Source organism: Triticum aestivum, chromosome 2D, assembly GCF_018294505.1.
Source record: "Triticum aestivum cultivar Chinese Spring chromosome 2D, IWGSC CS RefSeq v2.1, whole genome shotgun sequence".
NCBI lineage: Eukaryota > Viridiplantae > Streptophyta > Magnoliopsida > Poales > Poaceae > Triticum > Triticum aestivum.
The window spans coordinates 4,577,825-4,595,842 of NC_057799.1; the positions used below are offsets into that span (position 1 = coordinate 4,577,825).

The following is an 18,018-nucleotide window of genomic DNA, read 5'->3' on the forward strand; positions in this document are numbered from 1 at the left end:
AGATATGTTGGAGACGTATCAAGGCTCGCGGCAGGTATCGTTATTTTCTGACCTTCACAGATGATTTGAGCAGATATGGGTATATCTACTTGATGAAACATAAGTCTGAAACATTTGACAAGTTCAAAGAATTTCAGAGTGAAGTGGAAAATCATCGTAACAAGAAAATGAAGTTTCTATGATCTGATCGCGGAGACGAATATTTGAGTTACGAGTTTGGTATTCAATTAAAACAATGTGGAATAGTTTCACAAATTCATGCCACCTGGAACACCGCAGCATAATGGTGTGTCAGAACGTCATAACCGTACTTTATTGGATGTAGTGCAATCTATGATGTCTCTTACCGATTTACCACTATCGTTTTGGGGTTATGCATTAGAGACAACTACATTCACGTTAAATAGGGCACCATCTAAATCCTTTGAGATGACACCGTATGAGCTATGGTTTGGCAAGAGAACCTAAGTTGTCGTTTCTTAAAGTTTGGGGTTGTGATGCTTATATGAAAAAGTTTCATCTTGATAATCTCAAACCCAAGTCGGTGAAGTGCGTCTTCATAGGATACCCAAAAGTAACTGTTGGGTACACCTTCTATCACAGATCCGAAGGCAAGATATTCGTTGCTAAGAATGGATCATTTCTAGAGAAGGAGTTTCTTTCGAAAGAAGTGAGTGGGAGGAAAGTAGAACATGATGAGGTAATTGTACCTTCTCTCGAATAGGAAAATAGTTCATCACAGAAATCAGTTCCAGTGATGCCTACACCAATTAGTGAGGAAGATTAATGATGATGAAACTTCAGATAAAGTTACTACCGAACCTCGTAGGTCAACCAGAGTACGGTCCGCACCAGAGTGGTACGATAATCCTGTTCTGGAGGTCATGTTACTTGACCATGACGAACCTACGAACTATGAGGAAGCGATGATGAGCCCAGATACCGCAAAATGGTTTAAGGCCATGAAATCTGAGATGGGATCCATGTATGAGAACAAAGTATGGACTTTGGTTGACTTGCCCGATGATCGGCAAGCCATTGAGAATAAATGGATCTTCAAGAGGAAGATGGACGCTGATAGTAGTGTTACTATCTACAAAGCTCTAATTGTCGCAAAAAGGTTTTCGACAAGTTCAAGGTGTTGACTACGATGAGATTTTCTCACTTGTAGCGATGCTCAAGTCTGTCTGAATCATGTTAGCAATTGCCACATTTGATGAAATCTGGCAAATGGATGTCAAAATTGCATTCCTTTATGAATTTCTTAAAGAAGAGTTGTATATGATACAACAAGAAGGTTTTGTCAATCCTAAAGGTGCTAACAAAGTGTGCAAGCTCCAGCGATCCATCTATGGACTGGTGCAAGCATCTCGGAGTTGGAATATACGCTTTGATGAGTTGATCAAAGCATATAGTTTTATACAGACTTGCGGTGAAGCCTGTATTTACAAGAAAGTGAGTGGGAGCACTACAACCTTTCTGATAAGTATATGTGAATGGCATATTGTTGATCAGAAATGATGTAGAATTTTCTGGAAAGCACAAAGCAGTGTTTGAAAGGAGTTTTTCAAAGAAAGACCTCGGTGAAGCTACTTACATATTGAGCATCAAGATCTATAGAGATAGATCAAGACGCTTGATAAGTTTTTCCAGTGAGTACATACCTTGACAAGTTTTTGAAGTAGTTCAAAATGGAACAGTCAAACAAGGAGTTGTTGACTGTATTGCAAGGTGTGAAGTTGAGTAAGACTCAAAGCCCGACCACGGCAGAAGATAGAGAGAGAATGAAAGTCATTCCCTATGCCTCGGCCATAGGTTCTAACAAATATGCCATGCTGTGTACCAGACCTATTTTATACCCTGCCTTGAGTTTGGCAAGGGAGTAGAATAGTGATCTAGGAGTAGATAACTCAACATTGTTCAAAATTATCTTTAGAGGACTAAGGAAATATTTCTCGGTTATGGAGGTGACAAAGAGTTCGTCGTAAATAGTTACGTCGATGCAAGCTTTGACACCGATATAGATGACTCTGAGTCTCGATCAGGATACATATTGAAAGTGGGAGCATTTAGCTAGAGTAGCTCAGTGCAGAGCATTGTAGACATAGAAATTTGCAAAATACATACGGATCTGAATGTGGCAGACCCATTGACTAAACCTCTCTCACAAGCCAAACATGATCACACCTTAGTACTCTTTGGGTGTTAATCACATGGCGATGTGAACTAGATTATTGACTCTAGTAAACCATTTGGGTATTGGTCACATGGCGATGTGAACTATAGAGCGTTATATCACATGACGATGTGAACTATTGGTGTTAAATTACATGGCGATGTGAACTATATTATTGACTCTAGTGCAAGTGGGAGACTGAAGGAAATATGCCCTAGAGGCAATAATAAAGTTGTTATTTATATTTCCTTATATCATGATAAATGTTTATCATTCTTGCTAGAATTGTATAAACCGGAAACTTAGTACATGTATGAATACATAGACAAACAGAGTGTCACTAATATGCCTCTACTTGACTAGCTCGTTGAATCAAAGATGGTTATGTTTCCTAACCATAGACATGAGTTGTCATTTGATTAACGAGATCACATCATTAGAGAATAATGTGATTGACTTGAGCCATTCCGTTAGCTTAGCATTTGATCGTTTGATATGTTGCTATTGCTTTCTTCATGACTTATACATGTTCCTATGACTATGAGATTATGCAACTCTTGAATACCGGAGGAACACTTTGTGTGCTGCCAAACGTCACAACGTAACTGGGTGATTATAAAGATGCTCTACAGGTGTCTCCGATGGTGTTTGCTGAGTTGGCATAGATCGAGATTAGGATTTGTCACTCCGATTGTCGGAGAGGTATCTCTGGGCCCTCTCGATAATGCACATCACTATAAGCCTTGCAAGCAATGTGACTAATGAGTTAGTTGCGGGATGATGCATTACGGAACGAGTAAAGAGACTTGCCGGTAACGAGATTGAACTAGGTATTGAGATACCGACGATCGAATCTCGGGCGAGTAACATATCGATGACAAAGGGAACAACGTATGTTGTTATGCGGTTCGACCGATAAAGATCTTCGTAGGATATGTAGGAGCCAACATGGGCATCCTGGTTCCGCTATTGGTTATTGACCAGAGAGGTGTCTCGGTCATGTCTACATAGTTCTCGAACCCGTAGGGTCCGCACGCTTAACGTTCGTTGACGATATAGTATTATATGAGTTATGTATGTTGATGACCGAATGTTGTTCGGAGTCCCGGATGAGATCACGGACATGACAAGGAACTCCGGAATGGTCTGGAAGTAAAGAAGTATATATGTGATAGTAGTGTTTGATCTCCGGAAGGGTTCCGGAATTCATCGGAAGGAGTTCCGGATGTCTCCCGAAATGTTTGGGTACGAGAACACTTTATTTGGGCCAAATGGGAAAGCCCACGAGGCTTAGGGAAAGTGCAAAAGGAGGTTTTGCGGAGACCAGAGGCTAGACGCCAGGAACCCTGGCGTCTAGGGGGTAGACGCCGGGAACCCTGGCGTCGCCCTGGAGTCCCAGAAGGACTCTTGCCTTTCGGGCAAAACCGACTTTGAGGAGGCTTTTACTCCAAGTTTCGAACCCAGGGCTCAACATATAAATAGAGGGGCAGGGCTAGCACCAAAGACTCATCAAGAAACACCAAGCCGTGTGCTGGCAACCCCGTCCCCTCTAGTTTATCCTCCGTCATAGTTTTCGTAGTGCTTAGGCGAAGCCCTACGGAGATTGTTCTTCACCAACACCGTCACCACGCCGTCGTGCTGCCGGAACTCATCTACTACTTCGCCCCTCTTGCTGGATCAAGAAGGCGGGGACGTCATCGAGCTGAACGTGTGCTGAACGCGGAGGTGCCGTACGTTCGGTACTTGATCGGGACGGGTCGTGAAGGTGTGCGACTACATCAACCGCGTTGATAAACGCTTCCGCTTACGGTCTACGAGAGTACGTAGACAACACTCTCCCCTCTCGTTGCTATGCATCACCGTGATCTTGCGTGTGCATAGGAATTTTATTGAAATTACTACGTTCCCCAACAGTGGCATCAGAGCCAGGTCTATGCGTAGATGTTATATGCACGAGTAGAACACAAGTGAGTTGTGGGCGATAATAGTCACACTGCTTACCAGCATGTCATACTTTGATTCGGCGGTATTGTTGGATGAAGCGGCCCGGACCGACATTACGCGTACGCATACGCGAGACTGGTTCTACCGATGTGCTTCGCACACAAGTGGCTGGCGGGTGTTAGTTTCTCCAACTTTAGTTGAATCGAGTGTGACTACGCCTGGTCCTTGTTGAAGGTTAAAACATCACATACTTGACGAAAAATCGTTGTGGTTTTGATGCGTAGGTAAGAACGGTTCTTGCTCAGCCCGTAGCAGCCATGTAAAACTTGCAACAACAAAGTAGAGGACGTCTAACTTGTTTTTGCAGGGCATGTTGTGATCTGATATGGTCAAGACATGATGCTAAATTTTATTGTATGAGATGATCATGCTTTGTAACAGAGTTATCGGCAACTGGCAGGAGCCATATGGTTGTCGCTTTATTGTATGAAATGCAATCGCCATGTAATTGCTTTACTTTATCACTAAGCGGTAGCGATAGTCGTAGAAGCAATAGTTGGCGAGATGACAACGATGCTTCGATGGAGATCAAGGTGTCAAGCCGGTGAGGATGGTGATCATGACGGTGCTTTGGAGATGGAGATCAATGGCACAAGATGATGATGGCCATATCATATCACTTATATTGATTGCATGTGATGTTTATCCTTTATGCATCTTATTTTGCTTAGTTCGGCGGTAGCATTATTAGATGATCTCTCACTAGATTTCATGGTATAAGTGTTCTCCCTGCGTATGCACCGTTGCGACGGTTCTTCGTGCTGAGACACCACGTGATGATCGGGTGTGATAAGCTCTACGTTCACATACAACGGGTGCAAGCCAGTTTTGCACACGCAGAATACTTGAGTTAAACTTGACGAGCCTAGTATATGCAGATATGGCCTCGGAACACTGGAGAGCAAAAGCTCGAGCGTGAATCATATAGTAGATATGATCAACATAGTGATATCACCATTGAAAACTACTCCATCTCACGGGATGATCGGACATGGTTTAGTTGATTTGGATCACGTGATCATTTAGATGACTAGAGGGATGTCTATCTAAGTGGGAGTTCTTAAGTAATATGATTAATTGAACTTTAATTTATCATGAACTTAGTCCTGGTAGTATTAGCATATCTATGTTGTAGATCAATAGCTCGCGATGTAGCTCCCCATTTATTTTTATATGTTCCTAGAGAAATATAAGTTGAAATATGATAGTAGCAATGATGCGCACTTGGTACTTGATCTGAGGATTTTCCTCATTGCTGCACAGAAAAATTATGTCCGTGATGCATCGCTAGGTGACAGAACTATTGCAGGAGCAGATGCAGACGTTATGAACATTTTGACAAGCTCGGTATGATGACTACTTGATAGTTTAGTGCACCATGCTTTACGGCTTAGAGCCGGGACTTCAAAAAGGTTTTGAACGCCACGGAGCATATAAGATGTTCCAAGAGATGAAATTGGTACTTCATACTCATGCCCGTGTCAAGAGGTATGAGACCTCTAACAGTACTTTTCCTACAAGATGGAGGAGAATAGCTCAACCAGTGAGCATGTGCTCAGATTGTCTAAGTACAACAATCGCTTGAATCAAGTGGGAGTTAATCTTCCAGATAAAATAGTGATTGACAGAGTTCTCTAGTCACTATCACCAAGTTACTAGAACTTCGTGATGAACTATAATATGCAAGGGATAACGTAAACGATTCCCGAGCTCTTCGTGATGCTGAAATCGACGAAGGTAGAAATCAAGAAAAGCATCAAATGTTGATGGTTGACAAGACCACTAGTTTCAAGTAAAAGGGCAAGGGAAAGAAAGGGAACTTCAAGAAGAATGGCAAGCAAGTTGCCACTCCCATGAAGAAGCCCAAAGCTAGACCCAAGCCTGAAACTGAGTGCTTCTACTACAAAGGAAATGGTCACTCGAAGCGGAACTGCCCCAAATACTTGGCGGATAAGAAGGATGGCAAATTGAACAAAAGTATATATGATATACATGTTATTGATGTGTACTTTACTAGTGTTCATAGTAGCCCCTGGGTATTTGATACTGGTTCAGTTGCTATGATTAGTAACTCAAAACAGGAGTTACAAAATGAACAAAGACTAGTTGAGGGCAAGGTGACGATGTGTGTTGGAAGAGATTCCAAGGTTGATAAGATCACCATCGCACACTCCCTTTACCTTCGGGAATAGTGTTGAACCTAAAATAAATGTTATTTGGTGTTTGCGTTGAGCATAATATGATTGGATCATGTTTATTGCAATATGGTTATTCATTTAAGTCAAAGAATAATTGTTATTCTATTTACATGAATAAAACCTTCTGTGGTCATACACCCAAGGTGAATGGTTTATTGAATCTCGATTGTAGTGATACACATATTCATAATGTTGATGCCAAAAGATGCAAAGTTGATAATGATAGTGCAACTTATTTGTGGCACTGCCGTTTAGGTCATATTGGTGTAAAGCGCATGAAGAAACTCCATGCTGATGGGTTTTTGGAATCACTTGATTATGAATCACTTGATGCTTGTGTACCATGCCTCATGGGTAAGATGACTAAGACTCCGTTCTCCGGAACAATGGAGCGAACAACTGACTTATTGGAAATAATACATACTGATATATGCGGTCCGATAAGTGTTGAGGCTCGCGGCGGGTATCGTTATTTTCTGACCTTCACAGATGATTTCAGAAGATATGGGTATATCTACTTGATGAAACATAAGTCTGAAACATTTGAAAAGTTCAAAGAATTTCAGATTGAAGTGGAAAATCATCGTAACAAGAAAATAAAGTTTCTATGATCTGATCGCGGAGACGAATATTTGAGTTACGAGTTTGGTCTTCAATTAAAACAATGTGGAATAGTTTCACAAATTCATGCCACCTGGAACACCACAGCATAATGCTGTGTCCGAACCTCATAACCGTACTTTATTGGATATAGTGCAATCTATGATGTCTCTTACCGATTTACCACTATCGTTTTGGGGTTATGCATTAGAGACAACTGCATTCACGTTAAATAGGGCACCATCTAAATCCTTTGAGACGACACCGTATGAACTATGGTTTGGCAAGAAACCTAAGTTGTCGTTTCTTAAAGTTTGGGGTTGCGATGCTTATATGAAAAAGTTTCATCTTGATAAGCTCAAACCCAAGTTGGAGAAGTGCGTCTTCATAGGATACCCAAAAGTAACTGTTGGGTACACCTTCTATCACAGATCCGAAGGCAAGATATTCGTTGCTAAGAATGGATCCTTTCTAGAGAAGGAGTTTCTCTCGAAAGAAGTGAGTGGGAGGAAAGTAGAACTTGATGAGGTAATTGTACCTTCTCCCGAATTGGAAAATAGTTCATCACAGAAATCAGTTCCAGTGATGCCTACACCAATTAGTGAGGAAGATTAATGATGATGAAACTTCAGATAAAGTTACTACCGAACCTCGTAGGTCAACCAGAGTACGGTCCGCACCAGAGTGGTACGGTAATCCTGTTCTGGAGGTCATGTTACTTGACCATGACGAACCTATGAACTATGAGGAAGTGATGATGAGCCCAGATTCCGCAAAATGGTTTAAGGCCATGAAATCTGAGATGGGATCCATGTATGAGAACAAAGTATGGACTTTGGTTGACTTGCCCGATGATCGGCAAGCCATTGAGAATAAATGGATCTTCAAGAGGAAGATGTACGCTGATAGTAGTGTTACTATCTACAAAGCTCTAATTGTCGCAAAAAGGTTTTCGACAAGTACAAGGTGTTTACTACGATGAGATTTTCTCACTCGTAGCGATGCCTAAGTCTGTCCGAATCATGTTAGCAATTGCCACATTTGATGAAATCTGGCAAATGGATGTCAAAATTGCATTCCTTTATGGATTTCTTAAAGAAGAGTTGTATATGATACAACAAGAAGGTTTTGTCAATCCTAAAGGTGCTAACAAAGTGTGCAAGCTCCAGTGATCCATCTATGGACTGGTGCAAGCATCTCGGAGTTGGAATATACGCTTTGATGAGTTGATCAAAGCATATAGTTTTATACAGACTTGCGGCAAAGCCTGTATTTACAAGAAAGTGAGTGGGAGCACTACAGCCTTTCTGATAAGTATATGTGAATGACATATTGTTGATCAGGAATGATGTAGAATTTTCTGGAAAGCATAAAGGAGTGTTTGAAAGGAGTTTTTCAAAGAAAGACCTCGGTGAAGCTACATACATACTGAGCATCAAGATCTATAGAGATAGATCGAGACGCTTGATAAGTTTTTTCAATGAGTACATACCTTAACAAGTTTTTGAAGTAGTTCAAAATGGAACAGTCAAACAAGGAGTTGTTGACTGTATTGCAACGTGTGAAGTTGAGTAAGACTCAAAGCCCGACCACGGTAGAAGATAGAGAGAGAATGAAAGTCATTCCCTATGCCTCAGCCATAGGTTCTAAAAAGTATGCCATGTTGTGTACCAGACCTATTGTATACCCTGCCCTGAGTTTGGCAAGGGAGTACAATAGTGATCTAGGAGTAGATCACTGGACATTGGTCAAAATTATCCTTAGAGGACTAAGGAAATATTTCTCGGTTATGGAGGTGATAAAGAGTTCGTCGTAAAGAGTTACATCGATGCAAGTTTTGACACCGATCTAGATGACTCTGAGTCTCGATCTGGATACATATTGAAAGTGGGAGCATTTAGCTAGAGTAGCTCAGTGCAGAGCATTGTAGACATAGAAATTTGCAAAATACATACGGATCTGAATGTGGCAGACCCATTGACTAAACCTCTCTCACAAGCAAAACATGATCACACCTTAGTACTCTTTGGGTGTTAATCACATGGCGATGTGAACTAGATTATTGACTCTAATAAACCATTTGGGTATTGGTCACATGGCGATGTGAACTACAGAGTGTTGTATCACATGACGATGTGAAATATTGGTGTTAAATCACATGGCGATGTGAACTAGATTATTGACTCTAGTGCAAGTGGGAGACTGAAGGAAATATGCCCTATAGGCAATAATAAAGTTGTTATTTATATTTCCTTATATCATGATAAATGTTTATTATTCTTTCTAGAATTGTATTAACCGGAAACTTAGTACATGTGTGAATACATAGACAAACAGAGTGTCACTAGTATGTCTCTACTTGACTAGCTCGTTGAATCAAAGATGGTTATGTTTCCTAACCATAGACATGAGTTGTCATTTGATTAACGGGCTCACATCATTAGAGAATGATGTGATTGACTTGACCCGTTCCGTTAGCTTAGCATTTGATCGTTTAATATGTTGCTATTGCTTTCTTCATGACTTATACATTTTCCTATGACTATGAGATTATGCAACTCCCGAATACCGGAGGAACACTTTGTGTGCTGCCAAACGTCACAACGTAACTGGGTGATTATAAAGGTGCTCTACAGGTGTCTCCGATGGTGTTTGTTGAGTTGGCATAGATCAAGATTAGGATTTGTCACTCCGATTGTCGGAGAGGTATCTCTGGGCCCTCTCGGTAATGCACATCACTATAAGCCTTGCAAGCAATGTGACTAATGAGTTAGTTGCGGGATGATGCATTACGGAACGAGTAAAGAGACTTGCCGGTAACGAGATTGAACTAGGTATTGAAATACCGACGATCGAATCTCGGGCAAGTAACATACCGATGACAAAGGGAACAACGTATGTTGTTATGCGGTTCGACCGATAAAGATCTTCATAGAATATGTATGAGCCAATATGGGCATCCAGATTCCGCTATTGGTTATTGATCAGAGAGGTGTCTCGGTCATGTCTACATAGTTCTCAAACCCGTAGGGTCCGCACGCTTAACGTTCGTTGCCGATATAGTATTATATGAGTTATGTATGTTGGTGACCGAATGTTGTTCGGAGTCCCGGATGAGATCACGGACATGACAAGGAACTCCGGAATGGTCCGGAGGTAAAGATTGATATATGTGATAGTAGTGTTTGATCTTCGGAAGGGTTCTGGAATTCACCAGAAGGAGTTCCGGATGTCTCCCGAAATGTTTGGGTACGAGAACACTTTATTTGGGCCAAAGGGGGAAGCCCACGAGGCTTTTGGAAAGTGCGAAAGGAAGTTTTGCGGAGACCAGAGGCTAGACGCCAGGAACCCTGGTGTCTAGGGGCTTGACGCCGGGAACCCTGGCAACTAGCCCTGGAGTCCGAGAAGGACTCTTGCCTTTCGGGCAAAACCGACTTTGAGGAGGATTTTACTCCAAGTTTCGACCCTAGGGCTCAACATATAAATAGAGGGGCAGGGCTAGCACCAAAGACACATCAAGAAACACCAAGCCGTGTGCCGGCAACCCAGTCCCCTCTAGTTTATCCTCCGTCATAGTTTTCGTAGTGCTTAAGCGAAGCCCTGCGGAGATTGTTCTTCACCAACACCGTCACCATGCCGTCGTGCTGCCGGAACTCATCTACTACTTCACCCCTCTTGCTGGATCAAGAAGGCGAGGACGTCATCGAGCTGAACGTGTGCTGAACGCGGAGGTGCCGTACGTTCGGTACTTGATCGGGACGGATCGTGAAGGTGTACGACTACATCAACTGCGTTGATAAACGCTTCCGCTTACGGTCTACGAGGGTACGTAGACAACACTCTCCCCTCTCGTTGCTATGCATCACCATGATCTTGTGTGTGCGTAGGAATTTTTTTGAAATTACTACGTTCCCCAACACATGGAAGCCATTTTCTTGGTACGACAACTTATGGAGAGATATAGGGAGCAAAAGAAGGACTTGCATATGGTGTTCATTGACTTGGAGAAGGCCTATGATAAGATACCACGGAATGTCATGTGGTGGGCCTTGGAGAAACACAAAGTCCCAGCAAAGTACATTACCGTAATCAAGGACATGTACGATAATGTTGTGACAAGTGTTCGAACAAGTGATGTCGACACTGATGACTTCCTGATTAAGATAGGACTGCATCAGGGGTCAGCTTTGAGCCCTTATCTTTTTGCATTGGTGATGGATGAGGTCACAAGGGATATACAAGGAAATATCCCATGGTGTATGCTCTTTGTGGATGATGTGGTGCTAGTTGACGATAGTCGGACGGGGGTAAATAGGAAGTTAGAGTTATGGAGACAAACCTTGGAATCGAAACGGTTTAGGCTTAGTAGAACTAAAACCGAGTACATGATGTGCCGTTTCAATACTACTAGGTGTGAGGAGGAGGAGGAGGAGGTTAGCCTTGATGGCTAGGTGGTTCCCCAGAAGGACACCTTTCGGTATTTGGGGTCAATGCTGCAGGGGGATGGGGGTATTGATGAAGATGTGAACCATCGAATTAAAGCCGGATGGATGAAGTGGCGCCAAGCTTCTGGCATTCTCTGTGACAAGAGAGTGCCACAAAAGCTAAAAGGCAAGTTCTACAGGACGGCGGTTCGACCCGCAATGTTGTATGGCGCTGAGTGTTGGCCGACTAAAAGGCGACATGTTCAACAGTTAGGTGTGGCGGAGATGCGTATGTTGAGATGGATGTGTGGCCACACGAGGAAGGATCGAGTCCGGAATGACGATATACGAGATAGAGTTGGGGTAGCACCAATTGAAGAGAAGCTTGTCCAACATCGTCTGAGATGGTTTGGGCATATTCAGCGCAGGCCTCCAGAAGCTCCAGTGCATAGCGGACGGCTAAAGCGTGCAGAGAATGTCAAGAGAGGGCGGGGTAGACCGAATTTGACACGGGAGGAGTCCGTTAAGAGAGACCTGAAGGATTGGAGTATCACCAAAGAGCTAGCTATGGACAGGGGTGCGTGGAAGCTTGCTATCCATGTGTGAGAGCCATGAGTTGGTTGCGAGATCTTATGGGTTTCACCTCTAGCCTACCCCAACTTGTTTGGGACTAAAGGCTTTGTTGTTGTTGTTGTTAGACATGAACCAGATGATTGCCCTTTCTATAGCTGAATTGTATATACATAAATTTTTTATTTTGTATGCTCATATATCATGTTATGTGGTAATTACAAATGTATCATGAACAATGACATAGATCAGTGATAGAGAAGTATGCATTTTCAGGTAGCTGATGTAACACATGCTCTACAACAACCAGCTGGGAAAAAGGTAAACTCACCTATTTCCAATATGCCTCTCTTGGTTTAGGGTAATTGTCCTCGCAGACATTTTTGCTCAACCTTAAGCAAATTATTCTTTTCTTTCTTTTTCCCTTTGACGGAGTCATGGAGATTTGTGAATAACATGATGTTTAAATGTTGCCAATAGTTTACGTGGAAACTTGTGGCAGTTGACCAAATTTTACTTATGTGCCTCCTTGAATGTGAAATTTGCATGCGAACTTGCTCCCTCATGTCTTCAAAAAGATGACATTTTAGATGTCTACACGGTGTTCATAACGTAATTTTGCCACTAAATTTCTACTAGTATTGCTTAAATTTAATAAAAAAATGTTGTGAAAGTATTTTCTGATACCAATCCGTAAATATGATTTTTCACATGTCTAATCGATCATATGTAAAAACTTCTCAAAATAAAATGATGGTGAAAGTTTTAAAAGTTTGATGAAAACTATGTCCCAGACGTCATACTTATATGGACTGGGAAGAATTATATGATACGAGGCAATGTTCCAACCTGATCCGTCCCTGTATATTTCTGCAACCATGATCCATGGCCAAACCTCGAAAACCATGCATGGTGTGATGATATCTAAGAAATTCAGACTTTTTGATTATTTATATTTTGGTTCTTCCGTATAGCCATGTCCTAAGATGGTGTGACCAACTACTAAAACATTGATGACCTGATTAATTAAACCTCTTCCAAACCAACTGTCTCTTGAGGATTTCAATTGTGCTCAACCGGGCATTGATTCTGTTTTGTAAGCTTGATGGTGGCGGGGTTGCAAGTGGGGGCTTACAAGAACTCATACCATGCATTTGCAAGGACTGCTGTTGCAGTTGGCGTTGATGGTATTTTCATGGAGGTAGGTCGATGAAGCTGCTATCATGCTGTTTTTTGCTCCTTGTACCTTTCATTTTTGTTATGATGATCCATAGAAACACAACAATATTTGTAAGATCATTTTCACAATCCTATGACAGGTACATGATGACCCCCTGAATTCCCCGTGTGACGGGCCAACTCAATGGGTAACCTCTCCTTCACTGTTGAGACATTTTCAACCATGATGTGTGATGATATGCTGCTCACTTATTACTGTTGTGCACATACATTTGTTCGTAGCCATTGCGCAATTTGGAGGAGCTGTTGGAGGAATTGGTTGCGATCGCTGTAAGTTCGACACCCTTGCTTGGGTATGTATAGTGAGGCCAAACCTCTCCCTAAGCACTCACCATTTTTCTTTTTCTCTTTGTGCAAAGCGGGTCACTAAAGGAAAGTACCCGCTCAAGATCGACTTAACTCCATTCAAGGAATGATTTGGCAGTGGATAGATAGCAAGAGGAACCCCTGTCGCAGCCAATATGGTCGTGTCATTTACCGTTGGCTTAGCTTTGTTGGATTGCGTGCATGTGTTAGTTTCTTTCCAAGCGTAGTGTAGCATAGCAGCCACAGATTGCTGTTTTGAATCACTCTTGTCACAAGAGTCGTCGATCCGAAAGCAGCCACAGAAACTAACTTCTCCAAATTTAGTTAGGATCTTTTTTTAATCCACAAACTATATTCAAATCCATAAACTTTTCTCAAATGAAATCCAAAGACTTGTCAAACTTTACTATTTTTTATTCAAACTTTCTTCAAATCTGTGAACTTTTTTGCTGCGCCTCCGCCGCCTCCTTCACGAAGCACAGGCGGCATGAATCGCGGCTGAGCCAAGACGCCCAGTCAATTAAATCATGAGCGGGATCATTAAGAGGCAAATTTGACAATTTTGACCTGGAATCAAAATAAATTCACAAAATGAACTGGGTGCGAAACTATTTCACACCCCTGACCCTTTTGTGTAGCGCCCGCCACGCCGGCGCCACACCCTACGGTGCAGCGCCTAGCTCCGGGGCGTTGCACCTCTGTCCACCGTGGCAGCCCATGGGCCCGCACCCAGCAGTGCAACGCCGCCGAGCTAGGCGCCGCACATGTAATGTGCAGCGCCTAGCAGCTAGGCGCTACACATGTAATGTGCAGCTAGCGGCTAGGCGCTGCACTGTGACTTATCTGCAACCGCGCCAGCCCTCTCCTCCCCCACCCACCCCATTGCCAGTTACAGAACAAACAGGGCGGCGGCCCTCTCCACTCGCCCTCTCAATCCCCTCTCCCAAATCCTTCCGATCCGACGATTTGGTCCGTGCATTTCTTCACCAATCCATCGTAGAAGGTACTCTCCTCCGATCCCCTTCTTTCTATCCATAGAAAATATTATATTTTGAAGATTTGGGGAACCCTTGTTTGAATCTTGCATGTATTAGATTTAGGGAACTTTTGTTTGAATCTTGCATATATTAGATTTGGGGAACCCTTGTTAGATTAAAATGTGGTTTGGATAGATAGGTTGACATGTTATTTATATAGTTTGGATATATAGATTGACATGTTATTTCTATGGAAAAGTTATTTGTATGAAGTAGGCCTAGTTTAGTTTATTTGTACTGAAATTATACTCGTATTGAGAAAAATGCTTTGGATACATATGCTTTGAATCTTGCATGTAGTAGGCCTACTTTAGTTTTTTTGAATTGAAAAGATAATCGTGTTGACAAGAATGCTTTGTTGAAATTGTTAGGATGGTTTGGCTTCTCGATGATCATTGGGACAAACAACACCGGTCGTACGCTATGTCGGTGCAGCAGCGGGTAATACTGAAAGTGGCCGGTGTTATGAATTTCGTATTTTTTTCAAACACAAATGCCCCATATGTAATGTTATGATTTGTTTGTTTGTAGGAGCTTGCACCTCTGAAGCTTCGGTCTCACGGGATCAGCCTTGGAGGGATGCGCTATGATGAGCGGTACACACCGTATGTAAGGGAGGCATGACTTCTCCCTTTCATTCAGTTGGTCGGCCGGTCGACGCCACCCAACAATGCTGCAGCACTCACCGCGCTTATTGATCATTGGAGGCCGGAGACACACACTTTCCATCTTCGGACCGGGGAGATGACCGTGACGCTGCAGGATATTGCTATGATCACCGGTCTTCCTATCGATGGCAATCCTTTATGTATGAACACCGATTCTGATGGGTGGCGCGCGCAGATGCAAGCCCTTATCGGTATGGTTCCTCCGGAGCCTCGGGAACCAGAAGCAGAAGATAAGAAGAAGGAAAGAGTCGCAGCGGGCGCTACTTTCACGTGGATATCATCGAACTTCTGTCATTGCCCTGATAATGCTAATGAGGACATGGTGAAGACATATGCTCGTGTCTACATGTGGTACGTGATATCCAGGACAATGTTTGCTGATGGCACAGGCAAGAATGCTCCATGGATGTGGCTGAAGGCGTTGACCGTCTTCGATAGCAAATGGAGTTGGGGTTCGGCGACACTAGCTTACTTGTATCGACAGGTATGAAGTTGTTTCCTTTTCACTTCATTGATACATTATCAATGCGCTCTTGCAGCAAATTCCTTGATTCCGATCCGATATGACACAAATTTCCCTTTCAGCGGGTAACACCTTCGTCCTCAAAAGATGCAGAAACCACTCCTAGTTGTCATTGTTTTCCACCTCAACCAAAGCAAATGCCAATGGCAACACCCGGTTATTGGCATCACTTGCTATCGCAACCAACAAGGTGTCCTTGTATTGTCCGGTCAAGAACGTGCCATCAATTGCGATGACCGGCCTACAATGTTCGAAAGCCCTCACACATTGCTCGAACGCCCAAAAAGCACGGCCAAGTACTCTGACTTTCCTTCCTTCATGAACCGTTGTTTGGTGCCCATGAGGCTCGACCACATGAACCATGCCCGGGTTTGTCGCGGCCATGGCTAACAACAACCTAGGGATTCGGTTGTATGCTTCCTCCCATGTACCATACAACATCTTAAATGTGGCTTGCTTTGCCTTCCATGCCTTGCCGTATTTCACCTTGTAATGAAAGATGGCTTTCACAAGGTTGTTGGACGCTCATTATTGGAAGTGTGGATATTGAGTTGGAGAGCCTGTAAGCGATGAACTCGGACGTGAGTTGTTTGTGGTCTTCGGACACAATCTTGCCATCCACCCTTTTGCCTTGGCACATGTGAGTTGGCACACAACTCACTACATGCCAAGTAGGACCTCCTTTCCATGGTCTTGCACGCACAATTCACGGACAACCGCCACGGCGTCTTGCCACTCCTTGTTGGACCTCCTTTCCACGACCTCTACCACCACCACGGCCTCTTGTAAGTCCAAGTTGGACCTCCTTTTCATCTTCACATGCACATGCAACCGTGTAGCGCACATTGACGTCCGAGTGCACCACCTCGTGTGGACGATAATGCGTAACCGAGTAGTTGTCGAGCCACATCTTCAAATCCAACAAGCTGTCGAACTTAGAACCTTTAGCAATCCGGTTCTTGTCGTCTACCAAATCACGGTGAAAGCTTGGCCTAACCCCAAGAGGTACACATTGGCCACCATCTACCACGGCTTCATCCGCGAGACTAACATCCTTGAACAATGTAGTCCGATGATCCCGACCAAATACCTTCTCGAAAGCTTCGGCCTCCTTCACCGTGAACCCCTCCGCATCAACTTGTTCATCAGGACCATCGTCATCCGAGTCCGATGCATATGCACGGGAAAAAGGGATGGAATGGTCCATTGTCTCTTGCAAATGATATTTGTCGAGATCGCCCACATTGTTGTCATGGAGATCAACTTCATTGTCATCGTCCGCATACTCATCATTGTCCTCTTGCAAAGATTCATCTTGGTTGTTTCTATACGGGCTCAATGTTGGCCTCACTTCTTGGGTCAAAAGAGGTTCAACAATTTCATCTCGCTTCAAGGGTGGGGGGCTACTAGCAACCAAAGGGGAGGGGTTCCGGTTCAAGTCCAAATGCAAACTTGAATCAACCTTCTTCGTTGCAAATAACTCAAGAGCCTTGCCTAGTGATTCGGCCACCGTCTCCTTGTATGCAACCCAACGTTGCTCCGAGTTGACACGCATTGTCTTCCAACGGATGTGCATTCCAAAACCAACATTATGCCTTCCCTCCAACTCAATGATATCACTAGGGTCCATCCAATTCAAATCTTTCCTAACTTGTTGCAAGAGCTCCGCATAGCTAGGACTACTATCAAACACCATGTCAAACTCATCCGGGTCCGGTTCTTTATTGCCTTTCAAAAAGGCGTCTTTGTCCCCATGATGAACAAACACACATGTTCTTCCCATCCCTATAAGCATTCAAAGAACACAAGGTAACATTGCTTCCATGAGTACTAATCCATGGATTAACACGGAATACAAAACCTAATATATATATGAAACAACCCTAACCCTAACCCTAACCCTAACCCTAACCATAACCATAACCCTAGCCCTAAACCTAACCCTAGCACCAACATAAGAACACCCATAAGAATAACCCTAGCATACTAACAAAGCCTAATCATAGAAATTGGCAAACAAACATCTCACATCTCCATGCAAATCTCTAGATCCAAACAAAACTAGGGTTTCCCCAAACTAGCAACAAATGAGCAATGGGAGAACTTTACTTGGATCAAAACAAGGGGATCGGAGAATATTACCTTGAGGGAGGGTTTGACTTCGAAATCCACGGACAAATTCTTCAAATTTGCAAGATTTGGAAGAAGACTTGAGAGGGGGAGAGAGGGGGAGAGGGGGCAAAGCTCGGGGAGAGAGTGAGAGAGTGTGTGGT

At 43.2% G+C, this 18,018-nt stretch overlaps 1 long non-coding RNA gene across 1 annotated transcript in view; it reads left to right on the forward strand.

Moving 5' to 3' along the window:
* Positions 1–13,115, forward strand: part of LOC123048150 (uncharacterized) — a 41,572-nt gene extending 28,457 nt beyond the window's left edge. Inside the window, exons 3-4 of the long non-coding RNA XR_006423243.1 lie at positions 12,249–12,293; positions 13,074–13,115. This is a non-coding gene — a long non-coding RNA (uncharacterized lncRNA). The remainder of the gene's footprint in view (positions 1–12,248; positions 12,294–13,073) is intronic.
* Positions 13,116–18,018: the final 4,903 nt, after the last annotated feature.